The following is a 16,472-nucleotide window of genomic DNA, read 5'->3' on the forward strand; positions in this document are numbered from 1 at the left end:
GTAGTTTTATTAATTTAGAGGCATCTAAGATATCCATCATATGCTTTCACCTATCATTAGAGAGATCTTTATGGTTAGAAACCAATTATAGCTATAGTTGAACTAATCTATTGCCCACGATTTTACTAAAAAAATCCCTTTGCATGTACAATATTTGTTCTTTTTGGGTTAGAAACCCAGTGATGAGGGTTTTCAAATATCCTTATAAAAGTTTTACTTCTTGGCTAAGATAGATTTCCCATTAACGTATAATGAAGTGAGGATTATTTTAGCTCTAATATTTAGGCTCATATAGACTTTACTAAAGGCTCACTACTAGAACTCTACCACCAAATGAACTAACTACTATCAAGTGTAAAAAATACCAAACTTCCACTACTATAGGAAGTTTTAAGTACCTTGATTATGGTGATCCTCCTTCTACCCTTAAATTAGGGTTTCTTTTAAATTTGGTATGCATCTAACTAGTTTGTTGAGCAAGGTTGGTCGATATTTTACAGTTATCAATTCCTTAGGATCAAAGTCTCTCTGTTGTAATTTTTTCCTTGAAGAAACAAACCTTTTAATGGTTTCAATGGTTTAACAAGACTTTACAATATCTCACTTAGTTTGAATTTGACAAGGAAGCCTTATTTCGCTTTGGTCCTAATTCAAGTGATGACTTTGTTAGTCCCCTTACTAAACTATGTCAAACACATTTTGTCTAGAAATATCAAAGTGAGTTTGAGAATTTGGAAAACTATATTGTTGGCTTGGGCTAACCATTTTCTATAGTCGAGAAATATTAAAGCGAGTTTAAGAAACCAATTTCTTTAAAAGAACTCCTTTAATTGGTCTAAATTGGTAGAGGTCTCCCTTACCGCGCTAAAAAATTTCATGAGTTCCACTTTACTTTTGGTCCCATTATATTTTTAGAAACTCTTAACTTTGGAGTATGATATGTTTGGCATCAAACTAGGTGCAATTGAATAAATGGTGCATGTCTAAGTAGTAAAGGGGAAACTCTCATATCTATAATATTGATGTAGCTACTTCCTATCCTCAATTAGGCTTGGATTGGTACTTTTTATTGATTTTACTATAGGTTTGCACCCTTAAGTGCTAAAAAGGTCATCTTGGTGGTAATGTATTACTTGACCAAATATGTGTATTTTTATGCCAACACTAGTACAACCTTACAATGTTGCTATGGTTTCTTAACGTTTCTTCGATTTAATCTTCAAAATCCATGGAGATTTTTAATTTTATTAGTATCGATCATGATGGATCATTTGTTAGTAGATTTTGGAAAGAGTTGCTTAATTTGTAAGAAAATTCCTTGACCTCGATTCGTTCAACTTATCATATTCAAACAGATGGTCAAATAGAAATTGTCAATAAGTGCCTTGAGACTTATTTATGTTGATTTATGTCTAGGAAAAATATGTATTGGGATAAGAGGCTACCCCTAGCTAATTGTTGGTATACTACTACTTATTATATTACTTCCAAAATGACCCATTATCAAGCCCTTTATGGTACTATCATAACCCCATAGTGAACTTATATTTTAGGTTCTTCTTAAGTTATGCTGGCTTTGATAGTTTTTCTTTTAAGTGTAGAAATATTCCTTTTTAACCCTATCCTAACTTTGAGATTCCTCATTTTGCATGGTATAACCTTGGTTATATCCTTGATTTCAAATTTGTGATTCATATTCTTTACTTTGATATTGTACAAGTTGTGTGGATGTTGTCATTATCAATTTTGCACTAGTCCCCTAAATAATGTACCACCCTACATGAGTTGGTGTCATGAGTAGCAGAACAATAAACGTCACAAATAAAAGTCAACATTTTACAAGCTATGCATTTTCTATAATAGAGTACAAGATTGTGTAGAATACTTGTCATGAGAAATATTAGATTCAAGAATATGTGAAAGTTAAGAAAATTTTGTAACACCTATTGCTTGAGCTCTCACCACCAAACAATTGATTGTAATATGACCCTCACTTGTGTACTACAATTGTAGTTCTTATTTGTTATCCACTTATTCCATCTAACAAGTATTCGTTCATGATGGTTGGCCAAGAATTTCCAGGAATAATGTAGCATCTAGTGCTTCCTTCTGTGTAGGAAGAGTGTGTTGGATGAGTTCTCCTTGAATCTATATAGTTAAACCTCTAAGGAACTATTCTACCTATATGAAATCATGAATTTTTAGGATAATTTTGAACACAAATCTTTATACCATTGATTGTACTTCTACAAAATCTCACTTAAGAGTTCCTCATCATCTTTAAAAAAAAATTATGAGTCATTTCTAAACACTCAAATTCTATGATATTTTTCTTAATATTTGCTAGGTTTGTCTCAAGTTCCATCTTTATTCAAGTTAGAATACTCAACTTGAACTCTTCCTATAAGGGTGATTGCAAATAATCGAATCTTTTCAACATTATTATTGAAATCCTTCACCCTCTAAGTGTAGCCTAAGTTTTCCACCTCATTTTAAAAAAATTCACTTTCTACATTTAAATTGATCCAATAAATATTTAGAAGCCTTGACATTGCAAGTAACGTTCTTTTGTTGCTAAAATTCCATGTAAGAACTAAACATTTATTCATTCACATGCTTAGTCAAACCTTGCATAGATTTCAAAACCATTGACATACTTTGATGGGGTTTTCACAACCCACTCAGAGCTCAACGAAGCTTTTCCTTCGCCTATATCTTCACCCTTGAAATTTTTAAATCCTAGTAGATCTTTTCTTTTAGTTTTGAAAGCATTGTCAAAATTTGACGAGGTTTTCACAACCCTTTTTGGAGGCCAACAAGTCTTATTGTTCCAAAAAAAATACTTTAAAGACATCACTCTTTTCAATGAAAACCAAGCATGTTTCAATTATAAGTTTTTCAAAGGTCAACGGAGTTTTCACAACCTGACATCTCTTTGAAATCCTTACTCAAGAGAGAGAAAAATCTTGAGTAGGGCCTTCAATGAACTAAATTTTAGCATATTGGCTGGTACGCGAATCATGCAACGACTTATGCTTCTAGGAATGAAGTTATTTGATTTAATAGGGCCTATGGAGATTTAGAAAATATAATGTCCTCATTCCCAATGAACAAGGGATTTCAGCAGTATTAGAGGTGCTCAAAAACTACAAGGCTTGAGTGGTATCTCGGCAAGACGATGCCAACATGGACCAACCACAAGCGCCACAGCATTCGTAGTGTTTTCTTTTCTATTTGCAAAGTTTATATATTTTATGATCCCAATGTATTTAAAAGACTTTATTTAAATGATGCTTTAAAAAGAAGCAATTTCAAGAATGTTGGGTAGTTACATACTTGGACAATATAAATATATGGTTAACGAACTATCAAAGGTCCAAAAATTTTATCCCCATTGTATTGTGATGTAAGAGAGATAATCGGTCAAATTGGAAGATCAAAGAAAATTTTGTTGTGCTCCTAAGATTTCTCTCGTCTGTCTGCATTGAAATTAAAAATGTGTTCATAGTCTTCTTTGAGTTTGTGAACTTAAGAATTTGAATATCTTTTCCTTTGAGAATATTGGCATTCACATAATAGCTTTTACTATCTTACAAATTCAATGAAGTTTTGACATCAAATTTTTTATATTTCTATATAAATATCTCAATCTTTATGTTAGTATCAATGATAGTTTATTTCTTAGAAATTTAAGTGGTCTGTGAACCGTAAAGTTGATAGATTAGATGTACTATTTCATTTTGGTTTCTTTGTTTGCATTTGTTGCATGGTGATGCACAAGTGTCAATTACGTTTCCCACTTTCTACTTAAAAGTATACCCATTTTTAATATTCATAATAAAATGAAAACATTCAATCTTATGAAGGGAATTTTACCTTTGCAAAAAAAAGCAAAAATAAAAAATAAAAAAATCAAAGGGGAACTAATTCATAGTTTACCCAACTATTTTTTAACATTTTTGTCTCCATTTTTGGGCAAACATGAGTTAGTCTATCTATTTTTTCTAAAGGGACAAGTCTATTAACCAACGCTAAGCAACCACTCATGATTTCTAATGTCTGGATGCATTTGCATTCCTTGTACAAGGCTTCACCAAATATATTTCTCACTTGTAAATGATAATAACATCTTATAACATATTAGAACCAATGATCTTTAGTACTCAAGTAGCTTTCTTCTACACTCGCAAATTCATTTGAGAAAAAAAATTAAAATTAGATATGATATTTTCAAGGACAATATTCTTTAGATTATTACTGTCAGGTATACACTATAAATTTCATACAATTTCATAATGATTGTAAACAATGTTCTCATATTGTTTGAATCTACAACTAAAAAATCCTAGTGATAGCTTGGATCATCAACATTTGAGCATATATATTCAATCTCAATAGTGGTAACATTTGGTACATACATAGTGTTACATTCATTGTATTGATTTTCTTATACAATTGCTCAAACCTTCCACATCTAAATGAAACATCCATGTGATTTTTTTATGAGTGAGCTCTCACATTTGCACCACCTCATTTATGCTTGTTATGTCTTCTTGAACTTCTCTGATGTCCACACAATGTTATTGACATATCATGCCTTGTAAATTGCTATTGCCTATCACCTCTCACAAATACCTCAACCACACACATTCATTTTAAAACCAAACACTTCAATTAAGTAATTAGATTAAGTGTTCATGTAATAAATCACATGTTAGTACTTTCTCATTGGTAAGTCCATCTTGATAACCATTCCAACAAATGTTTTGGTTATTTAGCAAAAAAATTCTTCACATTAGTAGCTACCAAATTCAATTCTTGGCACTTAATAATATCTAAGTGTCTTCAATAAACTTTTCTAATTTTTTGCAAAAACCATTATATACTTCATTATGCATTATCTGGAAAGACATTACAATGAACAATAAAAACTCAAACCGATGTCTTGACAATAAAACCAAAATATCAATGATTCTACTTAACATTTAATATTTTATGTATTTTATGATTAACTCCTCATTGTAGCTTCTACACACTAGCTTTACTATCCAAGTCTCACCCAAAGCATGAGAAGTGCTCATTATCTTCCTTAGAGAATTGTACAAATCACAAAATAGAACTATAATACATCACTATTCAAGATAACACATTATATTCACACAAAGACAAAACAATCATTCATAATAATAATTATTTATATATTAGATCCAAACTTATCATATATAATGTGGGGTTATACATAAACAAGCTTTCTCCTATTCTCACATATATCTACATTCAAATTATACAAAATAATTACGTGCACAAATATATATGATGATCAAATATGTTTTACAAAATTTAGCAAGTTGCACAAAATGAAACCAACAAGATGTCTCAAAGAAGTATGGTCTCATCAACTGAAATGACTGCAAAATATTGAAAAAATGGATTTAATGTAAAGGTCTTGAAAGTTTTGTAAATATGTGTAAGGTCTAACTCTGCATCCCTTACCAATATCCTGCCACCTTGTGCCAAAATATGGGGTTTAAAATATGATACCAACACCTATCAGAACACAATTAAAAGTAGATTTTGGCGAGACATTGTAGTTATTTGTGCTTTGATAAACACAAATGAAAAATGTGAAATCAATTGTAAGTGCAAAATTTAATACTTACACCACTTAATATTTAATATAAATCAAAATTTACTACTGAAATTATCAGTTGGACATTCAACAGAAAATTCAAGGAGTGCTTAACATGCTTAGTGTGTGCTCTTTAAGCCCGTGCCTGCGTAGACAGCCTGTGTTTGCGCAGGAAAGCGCGTGGAAGAAACGAAGAAGCGACACTGACCGTGCCGTAATTAAATATTAAAATAATTTGAGTGGTGTACATGTTAGAGGTGGAGCCCACTATGTAAGAGAAAACATGGCCTGAAGAACGACAGCTTTATCGTTACTGTTCAAATTTAAAAATCAAGTTCTTCCCAACGCGTTACAAATTCACTGTTCTTTCCCGACCAAAAAAAAAAGGAAAAAGAAGACGTTCACGGTTCAATGAATTAGCAGTTGAAAAAAAAAAAAAAAAAAAAATTATTAAAAAAAATAAACAATTACTGGTATATTTTTCATTTTAATATAAAACAATTCTCACAAATAATAAATATTTTTTATTTTTTTAAAAATTTAATGTTTACATTTACCATTTTATACAAGTGGCTAAAAAGTACAAATGTACTCCAATTAGATTTACATATGTACAGCTAGTGATGCTCTCCCAAACATCACTTCACAGCTTCATAAATTTGTCAGTATATTTCTTTGTAGAAATTTCTTTCAACATTAAATTTCAATATGTTTCTCTCTAAGAATTTCCTTTAACATTTGTGAATACATTTCTTTTTAGAAATTTCTTCCAACTTTAAATTTGTGAACGTGTTCCTCTAGAAATTTCTTCCAACAAAAAAATTAATTAAAAAAAATAAAAAAAATTCTAACATTCAAATAATAATAATAAAAATACTAATGATATCTTGTTAAATAATATTTCTTATTTTTCTTTTTAATTAAAAATATGCTTTATAAAATAAAACAATATAAAATCAAGAAAAGATAACAAAAAGATATTTACACTTATCTTATTCTTCCAATTCTATTTATTATCAATCTAAAAATAAATTTTTTATTGTACATAAATCAAAATGGTATTTTGTTTAGTTCCATATAGAGATAAGCAAATGAATCAAATATTATAGTACCAAATAAATATTAGTATCTAAAATGCAAAAATATGTATATGAATATATTTTATTTAAAATGTCAACATTTATTGATTTTTTTGAAAAAAGGGGTAAAAACTTTATTGAAAATTAGACACAAGAATTACAAAGAGACCCAAGTCCCCAATGCCCTAGAAAAGAACCACAAGCCCAACCCAAGATCAACCAATCTCATACCCATCCCAGTCCTCAGCCAGAATCTTCTACAGGTCTTGACAATAATCCGGAGAAAGATGATCCCACCCTTCAACTTTCCAATCACTACCATGTTTCAAGGCCCGCTTGGCTAAACAATTTGCTTCTCTATTCCACTCACGAGGAATATGGATGAAAGACACTTGCTCCATAGCCGAGCTAATATGAATAATCTGGCAAACAATCTCTGCCAACTGCCAATGCACCCCACTCACCTTCTGCTATGTCAACAAGTTCACCAAAACTTGTGAGTCTGATTCATAGATAACCTTTCTGCAACCCAACTCCCAGGCACACTCCAAGGCATAGAGAATAGAAAAGCCCTCCATAAAATTATTAAAATGCCACCCTTTATGAACTGAAAATAAGAGGACCACCTCCCCCATACAATTCCTACCCACACCACCAATCCCAGCAGAGCCTGGGTTACCCCTAGAGGAGCCATCGGTATTAATTTTGATAATCTCATCCTGAGGAGGAATCCATCTTCCAATCCTTTGAACCTTCTTCAAAGAACGTCTACCTCTCCTAACACAAGCTGAGGCAGGGGACAATTCTTGCAGCCCCAACCTTCTCGCAATATCTGCCTCATCTTTATTTAGAGGAAAATGCACCTCACATTTAGCTTCTACCATCTCCCTGATCATAACTATGATTCTATTCTACACCTACTGAACCATCAGTCTGACCTCACGAAATATCCTCATGTTCCTCTCGAGGCAGACCTGCCACAAAATGAAGATGGGCCAATGAACTAGACAGTGTGGAGGAAGGAGGAGAAGAAAGGAGTTTTGCCCAAGCTGCTCCAAAACTCCACCAGTGAATCCACGTGAACACAAGGATGCTTCCACCCCCCCCCCCCCCACCAATAGTGCCATATAAGCATAGAGAAGGGGCATCTAAAAAGAAGGTGTGAGGAGTCTTCCTCCCCATTAACGCACAAGGCACAAATGGAAGGCCCCAAAAATCCTCACTTGTGGATATTGTCCCAGGTTAGGCATCTGTTCAAGGCCAAAGTCCAGGTGAAGCAATTACACTTTGGCCAAGAAAGACTATTCCACACCTGTTTCCACCAAGGCACCTCTCTTCCCTCAAGTCTTTGGTTCAACAACACTCGGTATCCACAGGCAACAGTAAAGATGCCCTTAGGATTTGGGAGCCAAGCAAGTCCATCCCTACCCTTGAGAGAACTATAGTGTTTATTCGCTAGAATGTCATACAACTCCACACACTCTTCCCCCATCCTAGCAACCGGCCACTCATTAGGGGTCTTCCACTGCTCCATCTCCAGCTGCCCACACCTATACATAACCTTGAAGTCACTCACCCTAGACCACTCCGCCTCCAAAAACCTTTGGCAAAGAGTCCCAAGGTTGGGAAACTAATCCAGGATGGGGGGGGTAATCATCCCAAGAGTTGTTCCAGAATAAGACCTCTTCCCTCCTCCTGCAAATCCAAAAGAAACCTTCCTTAATAAGGGAGGCCCATTTCTTAAGAGTACTCCAAATCATTGAACCTTTACCCTCCAATGGATATCTTGGAATTTCCTCCATCAGGATCCTGTGCATATATTTGTAGGCCAAAATCCTAGCCTAGCCACGATCCTGCTCCACACACCACCTCCAGTACAATTTAGCCGCCAGAGCCTCCCCAAATAAGATAGACTGCCTTAGACCAAGCCCCCTCGACTGTTTCGGGCTACACACCAACTCCCAATTGTCAAGGATCCATTTGGAGGAGGAGAGACTACTTGCCCATAAGAATTGCCTAGCTAGAGAGTCCAATCCCTTCAAGAACCACCTAGGAGCCACTTGAAGCATACATCAAAAAGTCGGAAGGGCCTGAACCACCAACTGAATCAGCTGAACCCTCCCAGCAAAGGATAACCATCTATTAGTCCAGTGATCAACCTTTGTGCGAAATTTATCCAAGATGCCCTGCCAAGATTCCTTAGGAGGGTTACCAGGAGAAATAGGAATACCCAAATAAGTCAAGGGCAAAGAGCCAACTTGGAAATTGAGGATAAGAGCTATCCACCTTTGCATAGGACCCGAAGTGTTGAAAAGGAGGATAGAATATTTATCCTCATTAAGCATCTGGCCCGAAGCTGCAAGATAAACATCCAAAACCTTTCTCAAATTAGTGACCTCTCTGATCTGAGCAAGACCCATCAGGGTCGTGTCATCCACAAACTGTAAGTGATATTGTGGTTGCAAGTCATTACCCCAACTTCATCCCTAAATAAATCCCCGACCCACATTATGTTTAATCAACCTCCCCAAGCCCTCAGCTAGAAGAATGAATAGGTATGGCGATAAGGGGGTCCCCTTGGTGAAGACCCCTAGACGCACCAAATAGCTCAGTATGGTCACCATTGATTAGCACTGAGAAAGATGTAGATGTCACACAACTCATTACCCATTGGATCCATTCGTCAGCAAAGCCAAACGCCCTGAAAATATTCTGAAGGAAGGACCAATGAACTCTATCGTAAGCCTTAGCTATATCCAACTTAATGAACATAGCTTTTTCCTTGGAGTTTGCCATAGAGTGAATAGTCTCCGTAGCTATAACCACCCCGTCCAAGATTTGGCGCCCTTCCACAAACCCACTCTACTCCTCAGAGATAAAATCCCCCAGACACTTTTTCAACCTATCCGCTATCAGCTTAAAGATGATCTTGTAAATCACATTGCAGAGAGAGATGGGTCGAAATTGGCCTAACCGATCAACCCCATCACACTTGGGGATGAGAGTGATGAAGGTTGCATTCAACGCCTGAAGCATCTGCTTATTCCTCTGGGACTCCTAAACTACTTCCCATAAGTCCAATTTGATAATATCCCAGAACTCTTGAAATAATTCAACCGGGAACCCATCCAAACCAGGGGCCTTTCCCTTTCTCATGTGAAAAACAATCCTCTCAAGTTCCTCCAACGAAATGGGACCCATAAGCTACTCATTCATCTCCCTAGTAACTAGAGAGGAGATGCAGTCAAGAACTTGATTCTCCTCCACCGGTTCCCCCTGAGCCTCCTCCCTGAAGAGGGTCTGGAAATAAAGTAACGACTCCTTAGAAATCTCCTGAAGTGATAAAAGTTGCTCACCTTTATCATTAACCAGAACTAGAATGGCATTTCCATGTCTTCTAGCTTTCACTGAGTTGAAGAAGAAAGCCATGTTCTTATCACCCTCTTGCAACCAATCAATGTGAGTTCTCTATTTCTAGAATATTTCCTCCCTAAGCTCCCTTTCCTCTAGAGCCTTGACAGCCCTGTCTTCCTCCCTAAGCAGTGCTTCAAAAAAATCATGCTCTCTGATGTCACTAGTGATTGCATTTAACTCAATCTGAGCAACTTTCTTAGCATGGAAAATATTTCCAAAACCCTGACGGTTCCACTTTTTAAGCTAAAACTTAACAAATTGCAATTGCTTGGCAAAAGTATACATAACAGTGTCAAAGGCCGGCCTCCCTTGTCTCCACCAATCTGCAACAAGAGTCTGCAGATCAGGATCCTGAAGCCACATAAGTTGGAATTTGAAAGAAGGAGAGTGAGCGACCTGAGCAGAAGAAGAAACCAATTTGGTGGACCAGTGATTGGAACCTCTCCAATCAAGAATCTCTGAGCTAGTAGACCACTCCCCACCAATCCAAAAACTAGAAACCAGAAAACAATCCAACCTTTCCGCAATCCAATACTCCCCTATCCTTCTATTGTTCCAGGTGAACAGACCATTACCAGGCTTAATGTCAACAAGATGCAACGAAGCTATATTATCTCAAAAAAGAAGAGATGAAGGTTCTAATTGCATAACACCCCCTTCTTCTCACTCAACTCAAGGATGGCATTGAAAACGCCCGCCATAATCCAAGGATGCAAAGGGGCCATCCCCCGCATACTTGAGATATGGGCCCATAAATTCTGCTTACCCTGAAGATCAGTGGGGGCATAAATGTTAGTAACCAAAATATATTCCCCAGTCTCAAGACTAGAGACAACCCCAGATAATGAAGATCTGGAGGCCCACCCACTAGTCCAGATGAATCCTTAGAGGGTTCCAAAGATAGGCCACCCCTCCCGAGGAGCCCACAAGACCAATACACTGACACCGGCTTCTCCCCCAAATCTTTAGCACCAGATCCATCATACTTTCCACAAAAAGTTTTGTCTCCTACAAAAAAGAGATATCAGGAGCATGGCTCCTTATCAACTCCTGAACAACTTTTTGTCTAGGGCCACTATTCAAGCCCCTCACATTCAATGATAAAACAATCATTTAGGGGGATTGGAAAAGTGTGAATCTAGAGTCTTTACTGATCCTGACTCAACCAAATTCTCCCCCATCAATTTGATCTTCTCTGAGTCTTTTTTTCTTCTAGCCTTAGAACTCTTCTCCGATGATCCTTTCTTAATGTCCTTCTGGTGGAGACCCAAGTGTGCACCCATCTTGTTACTTTTGGCCCCAACAGGTTCCATTTTTTTAGTAGAAGGAGAGACCTCCCCCCCAACCAACTCCACTACAACATAGGTATGGACCCCAACTGGGCTACACCTGGCTGATCCATCTCCATTTGTTGGCTCCCCACAATTTGCAAAGCTTGGGTTGAGTCCCTAAATACACTATCATCTGCCAACCCTGGAGCACCCTGATCCAAGGGAGTCAGTCCAAGGTTTACCTCCTACTGGGTGAGGTCCTCCAGGGCTTCAAACCCATTGAAAGTATCCTCCTCCTGTCTCACCTGTAAGGTCCTCTTTTGTCCCCGATTCCTGTTCTTTGTCTTAATTGGGACAAAACCATCAGTACCCACAGCTTCCCCAGTCATGGCAGCTTTTCCTTTATCAACCCCATCTATGTTACGGGTCGGCTGTTGAGATTGTTGCACCATCGGTTTATACCTAGGGCACTTGCATTGCAAGTGGCCATACTCATGACATAGGTGACATCGGAAAGGTAAAGTCTCATAATCTAGTTGCTGAACCCAGGAATAAGAACCCGCACACATATCAATAACATCTGGCAAAGGCATACTAAGATCAATCTCAACACAGATGCGAGTGAAGGTCATTACCCTTCTCCCTAGGGTTTGTGAGGATGCTCCAACTGGCCTCCCAAGCACTGAAGCGAGCATCCGAAGCACATCCTCCCGACAACATTCCACTGGAAGTCGCGGTAAGCGGACCCACATTGGGACCCTATTCAGGAGTTCCTCCGAAGGGTTGAACCCTCCATGCTAGGGTTTGATAAACAATCCCACCTAGTTGTAAAAATACGGCCCTCCTTCAAAAACCCGACTCCGATCCTCCATGCAATTGAAGGTAACCATGAAATAGTTGTTCACCAATAACATGATCTCCATCTCCCCTTCAGGAGCCCAAGTTCTCTGAGCCCAATTTTCCAAAAACTATAGAGAGACCCTCATCCCCCAAAACTTGCAGTATAACGAATGTTTGGAAAAGTAATCAACATCTTCCACTATCATCTCCGAAGGAATACTCACCCTAGGTCTCTCGCTGCACTTCTCCAGGCAGCCATTAATCTTTGAAATCCGCGAGCCCCCGACGTTTCCAATCCTGGACTCTGAGGCAAAAAGGTTATTATCATAGGTCTTTAAATTATGGGATGGGGGTTTCAACCCCCCTGCAACTCGAAGCTCCATATCATGAGGCGCCTTCGAGGCCTCATCACCAGATCTAAGCATCTCATCGCTCGGAGAGCCCACCCTCCGAAGGGAGCTGGCCAAAGGCTCCGAATCCTGAATGCAACACACACCCTCACCCCCTCGTGAAGCTTGGGCCTCCCCCAGCCCTACCCCACACACAAACTACAGATCCACAGGGACCCTGAGCCCCTGCCCCTCGCAACACCTACCTCCCTCCCCCATAGCCACCACACCACCTTCCCCCGCAGCCCTGACACCAACCCTTCCCAGAGTAGCACCCCCGACCGTAGCCTCCACCCACACACCGCCGCACCAGCCAAAAGGCCCACCTACGAGCTAGGGTTACGATGCCCTAGCCCGCGCTCGACTCCCATCACACGCAGCGCCACCATCCATTTTTTTCTTTTTATCAACATTTATTGATATTATAAACAATAATTAATATTATTTTATTTCACATGCCCAATATTTTTAATTCAATATATGTATATTAAAATTACAATTATTTTACTTAAAAAATAAAAAAATAAAGATAGATTTATTACAGAAAATAATTTCGCCGAGAGGCGATCTACAATGGAATCGATCTTATCCGTTAACACAAAACCATTTTTATAAGAAATTGACGTGCATTCAGATGTCAAAAATCTCAAGGAGTGGCGATATAGCTGTAGCGGATTGTATTCTTGGCCAAGGTGAATATTATTGGCCAGTGCGACTATTCTTGGTTAGGGTGACCCAACTCTGCTTCAATATCTGGCAGTGATGTCAGAGGATTTGTGTAACGGTGTACAAGCAGAAAATTACACTTAATCCAATTTTGTAGGGCATTGCATCTCACTCTCATGCGTTACATTTTGTAGCGCATTTCACTCCACCATTGAGCGTTACATTTTGCACGACAAAGATGACTTAAAATAGTCAGTATTGCATAGGCTACCATTTTTCTCCATTCATACATAGCGAACATCTCTTACCATTTCTCCATTCGTTTCTTCGTTTACCTTTGGAAGTTCAGAGCCTCAACTATTTGAACATGATCATGTTCCTTTTGGTCACTGCGATAGCTATGCAGTTGTATTCTCTTGCTTTCGACAAGCTTTAGGTTTGCATTTTCCTCTGTCAATATTTTATATTTAAGCCAAAGGAAGAAATACTGGCATTTCTCTCTGTATCTTTTCTAAATTTTCAATGGAGAAATTTTAGGAATTTGATTTAGAGAACAATGTTGAAATCATGGCATTCTTATTTTTATCATAGGCACACATTTGAATATTTTTATTATTTAGGTTGAAATCTATAAGTAAGTTGTTTCATAAAAGAGTTTTGAATTCATGGCGTTCTTATTTTGGAATATCTTCAACAATCTGTTGAGGAGCCAATCGATTTAAAGGTTTATATTTCATTAAATTCTGTCAAATCTCTGCCAAAAAATTATATTTACATGAGATATTGCCTAGAAATCTTAAAAAATCTCCATTCATAAATTCATAAGTGAATAGCCTTAAAGGCGTGAGAGTTCAGGGAGGTTAATGGGCGCGCTGGCCTAACAGAACTCCTAAAATTTGATTCGCTTTAATGGAAATGAAGCACAGTAATGTTGTAGAATTCTTTATTGTAGTTCATGTGTAACACACTTATCTCATAAATGACGGCAAACATATCGAGGATTTGAACTGTTGATCTGTTAATAACTTTTCTTTTTTATTCAATAGGTTTCCACTTTTGCATGCCACACACAGATTTTCGTCAGATTTGATTTCTTCATAAAACATAGGAATTCATTGATTACAACAGATATGCTCAGGTAATATCTGCTTATATTTGTTTGTCTGTAAGTTCAACTTTGATATTATTGCTACATAATATATTATAGTTGTCTTTGGTTTTGATGGGCAATTTGATTCATGATGTTATTTAGTCAATGTTAACATCTTGCATTCAATTGTTTATCTCTTTATGTTGGCAGAATATGTTTTCGAAAAAAGCCCTCAGTAGTTGTACCAAAAAATGGTCCACGGTATATTGTTTGTTAGGGTTTCTTAAATCTTAAACAATAACAAATGTTGCAGGCAGTTTATTTGTAGGCCAATTTCATTACCTCTGCCTTGTGTAAACATATATTCAGTTTATTGTGATTCAGTTTATTGTGTATATCTCTGATGTGTTTTGTTTCTAACGGACTAGCATTGCAAGCACATACGGTTATGATCTAATATCTCTGCCAACTTCAGATTCAATTGACTCATTACAGGTATTTTGCATGTTATTGTATTGTCTTGTACAAATGAAAAAAGAAATCGCATATGTTAATATTATCTTTGTTCATTACTAGGTGCTTTGAACAGACAATTTGTTCTCCATTGTGCAATCAACACAAAAACTGAGGCAAGTAGCACAATAACTATTAGCAAAGTTGAAAAGTTTCGATGACCATTTAAAAATTCCATTTTCTAGAGATATGCACTCTCTCAAATGCTCTATATTGTAGAAGCTTAGAAGGGAATTTTCAGTGCATGCAAAACTAAAATCTCTGTATCCAAATCTGCTATTATTTTGTTTGTAAACTGATTTATTTAGAAAACTCTCACAACACTATAACGCATCCTAAAAGAAAACATTAACATACGAGGAAAAAATGCTTTATTCAGAAAGAAGAAGCTTTCCGCGCTTTTTATAGTTCTCTGGATTTTGTTGAGAAGCTCTTCCATTTGTACAGTTCATCAAGGTTATTTTGGCTTTAAAAGACTTGTGGCACAGTAAAGCACTTTCTCAAAGATGAATTATGCTCTTCTAAATAGAAACACTGACACGTATTCATAAAAATATGACTAAAATTTTTGTACGAAATTTTTTTGGTTGAAAATCACATCTCTGTAATCTGTATCATGCAGGGAAAATGACATGGTTGACCCATATTTTAAAAGTGGCTCGAGAAAGTGGTGTAATGACCGTGAAAATTTATTCCATGTTATTTGGGATGAGCTTTGAGCTACTTTAATGGGTTCTCTTTAAATTCCATTAAAAACATGCAGGATAACAAGTCACATTCATTCCAATCTAATCCAATCATATCATGTGAATTACGTACTTAGAATAATTTGAATATAAAAAAAAGAAAGAAAAACTTATTTATCTCAATGAAAACACTTACCTCAGTCACGCACCCACTGTGACAAAAGCTTCATTCTGATCCGAACACAAATGCCCCATCAATATTGTGAAGAAGCTTTTGATTCTCCCATTTCGAGCTGGAAACGTAAACATCATTATTCTTTGTTTATCTTTGTTTTTCAATCTGCTTGGGTACAAATCTCACATGCCCTTGGTTCTGGTCTTGTCGAGTCTTGAACCGGTGAACTTTGGCTTTTGTTGTTCCTAGAGTCTACTGGTGTTGCTGGGTTTCAAACTAGAGACCTTTGCAAGCTTAACTATGCCAAACCTCCCAACTACTGTTGCTTCTTCTTCTTCTCCAACGCGAACCAATAGTAAAACTGCGAAGCTGATTCAATATAGGATGAAAAAATCATGATTCATAGCTACTGACCAACAGTAAAATTGCGCACTCCTACATATTAACATGTTTAAAAATGCATTGAAAAACTTTGCACCCCTACAAAACTTCAAAGAAATGAAAACACACGCATTTAGTTTACAGTAATAGGAAACATTTATTCAGCAAACACAAAGGACCCCATGAAAATAAGAACATATAAGAGGACTAACAAATGTTTTAGCAGATGCCCTTTGTTTTGTCCCCAGAGTTTTGAGGATGGCGGGCATGGCATCCCTTTCTTCGCCTGTGACTATGGCTATCACCACCATTCGACTCTGTGATAGCTTCTTTTGCCTG

Source organism: Cryptomeria japonica, unplaced genomic scaffold, assembly GCF_030272615.1.
Source record: "Cryptomeria japonica unplaced genomic scaffold, Sugi_1.0 HiC_scaffold_1551, whole genome shotgun sequence".
Taxonomy (NCBI): Eukaryota; Viridiplantae; Streptophyta; class Pinopsida; order Cupressales; family Cupressaceae; genus Cryptomeria; species Cryptomeria japonica.